Raw genomic sequence first — 6,943 nt, forward strand, 5'->3', positions numbered from 1 at the left:
TTGACCAAAACTTACGCAAACTTGCAGAAACCGCAGGATTTGCCGATATCTACACACAAGACTATAGCGGATATTTTAAAGACATTAAAGATTATATATATCTAAACGGCGAAAAATACCGTCCCCAAGATATATCACCAATCAACATTTTTAGCTTTGTTACACTCAAAAATGAGATCCTAGATTTTCTAGGATGGCCCTACTACATCTTAGAAAAATTGACTATTTTATACGCAATGTTTAACTTTATTGGATTTCTTTTCTCACTCTTAAAAGGAATCTACAATACATGTGCTATACACACACAAGTAAACAGACAAGCAAGTGTAGCACGCATACTCTTTGCAGGATTTTTTGGAATCTTTTCCACATCTATAAACAAAATTCTTTTAGACGCACAAATAAAAGAATATAACACAAAAATAACAACACGACAAAATACATACGACGAAGAACATAACAATGTAGACACACAGCCAACGGCACCACAATTGCCACCCCTGCCAAATAACCATCCACTATCCCTAGTCCCACGAAATTTTCGAAATTTAGCAATCACACATAATCCAAATTTTAGACTCATCACATCACAAAGTCCCGTACAGCATATAATGACACATCAATCACACGATGATAACACTTATGAACAAATTATTGAACAACCCCATACCACCGCTTTTCAATCTCAAAATAATAATTTTTTTAGCCCACGATGAGCCGCCAACTTGGATCACTCCATCGATCAAATTCCCATCCAACCAACCTTACCTCTTCAATCCCAATAATCCCACTTTTTGCTTTTCCGCCACCCGATTTTCCATCTAGCAATGTAACATCAGGCATGAATTCCGACACTAACTCACAAATTTCAGTTTTATACTCCATCTCACAGCTAAATAACCCGAATATTGAAACCCCCGATGAATTTGCCGACTCAGAACCATCTCCATCCAATAATTTCCATAACCCTTCTCATTTTTCTCAACCTCCCTTTCAACCCATATTGTCAAATAACCCTGACCCCATCACTCCTACACCCTCTTATGCTTCCCAAGTTACCCCAACCTACTCCTCATACCACTCTGACCAATCATCTCCAGATACCCCCCGAATCTCACCAGAGCTAGACAATTTTATTACCCTCCAACAACAACCCTACCACCTTAACACCCCGACCATAAACCAAATCTCCTCCACTACAAATTCAACCAATCCTCCTACACCCTCTTCAAATTATACTGAATCATTAGCACCATCATCCACATCAACTGAATCCTCACTCAATACTAATAGAGCTTACCGCACTTTTAAAAGAAAATTCCCCAACCATCCTTTCCCAGCAAAACCAGGAACAGCCCGTGAATACATCAATCACCCCCAGCATACTAACACAAGAGAATTTTTAGCTATCACTTTACCCTCATTTCCACAATACACCTTAAACACCCCTCATGACGCTAACGAAACACGCAACTTTGTAGACGAATACGTTTTAATGCCCACTCTCTCTTGGACCTCATACTATCATTTCACTAACCCTCTTTGCTTACCTTTAACCAACACTTCCATCGATACAGACCGAAACAAAGACATGCTATATCGACTAACTACACCACTCACCGCTAGACAATTTACTTACGTAGGATATAAAAAATCACTAAAAATACACACTGCACCTAGAGCTAATGAATATACACTAGAATACTACGATCACAACATCATAAGAGCTAACCAAGATCAATTCTTAGATGAAGATCGCTTCGCTAATCCACAAATCACCGAGAAATTTTTCATCAAGACACCATATGTATTTACACTAAACATCTTTGACCGAAAGTTTGATCACATTATTTCAGAAGCACTAACAAGCACACAAGCATACGAAAGTTTTAAAGAACGCTTCCAAATCTTCTCACTAACCTTTCATTTCCTTGCACCACACGAAAGAGATTTACACTGCTCACACGATATTATGTTGCGAACTAAACAAACACATACATACAGTTACTATCGTTTCATCCAAAATCACTTTGACCTCCACACACCCTCTAGACAACCACACCATCGTTTCCAATTCATCAATTCAAAATACACTTCACCATATTTCCTAAATTTCACATATTGTATTAAAGACACTAACCTTCATGGTATTCTTCGTAATTATGACCCCATAACCCAAATGTACATCTTCTGTCCCATCACCAAGACCTTCAACGCCGAAGAATCCCGACCCTTCCTTATCCCGCACGAGTTTGTACAGCCTATAGAAATCCCCATTTTAGAATTCATCCATAACACTACATTTAACCACAAATTATATAACTTAATCCAAAACACACCTTATGAGTTTGCAGTAGGCACTGAAGAACTAACCACCATTAAGGCACTTCAATTGCTTTGGCCACTACTTCAAACTAAAAATATCATCCGCATATTAGCTAAACTACTCACAACTTCAGAACTAATTCACGACATCTTCCCCCACGGTTTTTTCCCCGACGACTAACAGGTAAGTATGAATTAAATGAATATTACTAACTAATTAAAATATTGAAAAAACTCACCATTCTTTATTCATGTTTTCTTTAGATTTTTAGCCTTCATCCGACGATCACCTACAAAAACCACAAAAGACAAATAAAAATCGCAAATTTCATCAAACAAATTTCCAAAATTCTATTAATCTCTTACACATATAAATTTATAAATTCAATACCAATGCAGTAAATTAATTTATAAAATTTTCCCCCAAAAGCAGTAAATCTACATATGATGAAAATTTGTATCTTAAAATTCCCCCATTACTAGCAGTAAATTTCCAAATTCTATGCAGTAAATTAATAAAATGCAATTGCAGTACTAACCTTTTGATATTTTCATTCACTCGCACAGAAATTCTATCCATACTCGCACAGCTCGCCCACGAAGAATTGTTTAAAATAATGAATTTCAGTTTCAAGTTTTCACACTCAATAACTCTAACACACGATAACAAGTTTCAAACTTTCCTTTAACCCGGTTGGAGAGGAATCATATACTAAACAAAACTAACCAACGCAGCTTACTAAATACCACAAATCATAGAATAACAGCATGACTAAGAAAAGGAAACCAACGGTACCCAAACCGGATTAACCCAGTTTAAAACTGGATAATTTATTCTTTTGAAGACTATTATAAAGTCTTAGAAAGAAATAATAAAACACAAAAAAGTCGAAAGACAAACCCATACCACAAACAATTTGATTTTTGAAAAAAGGACACAACCAAAGAAACATAAGTAAAACCACAACAAACCCAACATAAAACGTTGTCACATAACAGGACCCCTCACAAAAACCGCATGAAATCATACTCCCACACCTGGCCTAACCCACCAGGAAAGGACGTCCTGAGCATGCTCTATAGCCGGCCTAACCCACCGCGCTACATCCACGCTTTGTGACCACACCTTTATTTTTAATAAGAGCTACTCAAGGGTGAGTAACTCTTCAAAATAACCGAACTAAAACAAAAAGCTTTTGTGAAAACAACTAACTAAAATCATGATTAAAAAATATTAAACTAATAAAAGTTTTATAAAATGTAAAATCACATGATGCAATATATAGATCAGAATACAACACCAAGGACGAACATCAAAAGACAAGACGACCTCACTACACTCGAGAGAGAATGACCAACTACAATCGATATGCCACTCACAATCACAACTCAAAGGATTTAGAGTACGACTTGACTTCGCAGAAAAGGACTTCATTGAACTAGACCAATGACCACCTCGATGTTCAAGTATACGTACAGATCCGAGTAATCAGGCATCCCCTCCACGCACAATCTCCACGCCATTCCCAAGCTAGATCAGATACAAAGGAAGTTCTCCCTGAAGAACAGAAAAACCTGACATAGCCAACCATTCTGAAATCAGAATTGGTTTTGTTGCAAAGACTCAGTCGTTGTCACAAGGAGAAGCGAAAGAAAATTGTGATGTTCGCCAAATACCAACGTCCATCATCCATCCTTGAACTACAGAAGAACTGTTCTAAAAAACACTGTAAAACCCGGATGGGTGGAACCTGATCTAAACTATATTTTATGATTGGATAAATTAAATGTTTTACCAATGTAAAGTATTTAATATTAACCAATCATGATCCATCTAACTAACAACCCACTTATTTGTAAGTGCTGAAGTTACTTGTAATTTCAGCACCAGAGAGATTTGAATTTAACTTAGAAATTAGTTGGACTCTCCCGAGCACTTCAGCAGCCGCAATAAACCAGTATACCCTAGATCTATTGAGCCTAGCAGAGACTAGTTAAACAACCTGAGACTAGATAGTATAAGAGTAAGATTAGGATCGGTATTAGACTAAGAAGTTGCACGAATCTATCCGGCCGAAAATAAGATAGCGTGACGAGCAGACGGTGTACCCTATCCGAAATTACTCTATGAGTTACGCCCCAGTCATAACTCAAATGAATCATTGGAAAGCGCAAACGAAGCCAGACAAAATAGAGAGATGAAATTTGAAAAAACTAAGGAAAAAATGCTGGAAAAGGTGAAAAAACTCCAGGAAGCTGGCGAAGAAACAAAAGCCAGAGAGCTGTTAAGACAATTATCAAAATTGGAAAAAAAAGCTTACCACGAAAAACATTTACACCACAAAATGCATAATAAGTCGAGGGCAAAAACAACCCCAAACCATCAGAAAAACAAAACCGAGGCTGAAAACAAAAAATCAAACACGAAAAAAGCTGAAAATACATCAAAAACAAAATCTAAAAGTTACCCAAAAAAGCAAACCGAAAAAAAGGAACAGAAGAAAAAAGTCAAAAAATCTACACAGAAGAATGCAAAACCAAATCAGTCGGAAAGTGAGAAAACAGAAAAAGAGTCAGAACAGCGTTCGTGGAAATCTGTAGTAGCAAATTCTCGAACTCTGTAAAATTCGTGCAAAACTCGAATAACTTAACTGTTTTCTTTATGTATAAGAAAAAATAATAACATTCAAATCTATCAATATTAATTTTTTTATAGAATTAATTATATATCTGGACTTTTTTCCAACAAAGTTTTTTTTGTCAAAAGCACGACAAAATTGTGCGAACAATTTTTGTTAGTTCGATGTCTGTTGTGGACGCCTGAAACTCCCTCAAATAATTCATCCCGCAGTGACAAAATGGATAAACTCAATTATTTACAACCTTATCTACAGATTGACCTAAGTATAGAATCGAGCTATCTACAACCGTTTTGCAAACGATACTTGCTTCAAAACAGGTTTAAAAAATTACGCCATAATTGAATGGTTTTTAGTGCCAAAATATTCAGTTTTTTCTGCATATAGTCAGTTGTTATTACAATAAAACCAAAAAATAATCTGTAGACAAAAAAGTAATTAGGCAGGGTGGGGGATAGTCCGCGAATGGTGATTTTTTTAACCATGGAGATGGTAAAAAAACAACAGTTAAATAAAATATTAAGCTGCCAAACTGAATTGTAGAGCAAAATAAATGTATAGAATCTTATGTGTAAAATTTAATCTTATGAAACGTAATCCGTACCCACTGCACTAAACAGGAAGTGAGATAATTTCCAAAATTTGCAAAATTCACAAAATAACCTCTGAAATAATCCATTATAATCGATTACAATCGATTATATTGTATTATAGTGAATAAAAATATTATGCTTATTATCTATTTTGATGAATTAGAATCGATTATAATTAATTATAATGTTTTTATTAAAATAAAAAATATTAGGGTTTTTAATCTATTTTAAAGGATTTTAAAGGATTACTTTTGTAATTTTATGAATACTGACTGTAAAATAACAATATAATTGATTATGATCAATGAAACACCAGTGAGGGCCCGGTCGTTGCGCAAGCCAAGAGCAATAAAGTTAGGATCACTTAGGTTGAGTCACTATTCGAAAAAAATTCATTTCAGTCGAAGATTTCAGTCGAACATTTCAGGCGATGGAACGATTACTTGACCTTTTATGCATCTATGGGCTTTGGTTTTTTACCGGTTGAATTTATACGCCAAATAGCATGTTTGATAACCCTATACAAAAAGCGAACGAAAAAATTCATTTGATACTCATATACAGAAATTGTATTATGAAATTTTTCTGAAATAATTTTTTCCACGAAGATTTTCAGAGGTTGTCGCGCACAAACTCTCTGTCACCTTCTTCAAAAATAGTAACTAGAGCAGCATATCGGGAGAGTTTGAATATTTTTAGATCTTTTCAACCGAGGTTTTAGCCTGGTTTCAGACAAATTTACTAAAAAACAAAAAAAAAGAAGATTAGTTCTTCATCACTGAGAATATACTGTCACCAATTCTATAAGTTGTAAAATCTTTCGAAAAACTCAAACAATTAAAGCAAAAGACATCATTTATGAATTTTTTTTTGAATTTTGTCTAAACTTTTTGTTGTGAAGGGCAAATGAAAGCTCAAAAACTGCAGAACGAGAGACATAATTACTTTTTCGCAGTCAACATAATTACTTAAACTTTGTCTGAGAAGTCGATAATGAAAACCAAATTTTCTCGACAATTGAACTTTTAGAACAATTTTTGAACTCTGAGCATGAAAAAAAAACGCTCAGCCAATTTTCACTTCTTTCGAGAAATAATAGCAGCAACAAAGGTGAGATCTTGTACGGCAGGAAATTTTTTTGAAGTTTGCGTTCAAATATATTCTAAATGCGATGTTTCTACTGTCGCTAGCCGATCAATCAGAAAAAAAATAATCAAGCTTCTGTTAATAAAAAGTGTTCAACACTCGATCCGAACAGACTCGTTGAACTCTCAAACTGAACAAAATCGAAAACTTTCCTCAAAATTTTTTTTCTTAGAAACATTATTGAAACTTCCAACAAAAGAAAATAATCAAGTTAAAAAAAAATTCTTTACTTGGTTGAAC

Source organism: Symsagittifera roscoffensis, chromosome 10 (assembly GCF_963678635.1).
Source record: "Symsagittifera roscoffensis chromosome 10, txSymRosc1.1, whole genome shotgun sequence".
In the NCBI taxonomy this organism is placed as follows: domain Eukaryota; kingdom Metazoa; phylum Xenacoelomorpha; order Acoela; family Convolutidae; genus Symsagittifera; species Symsagittifera roscoffensis.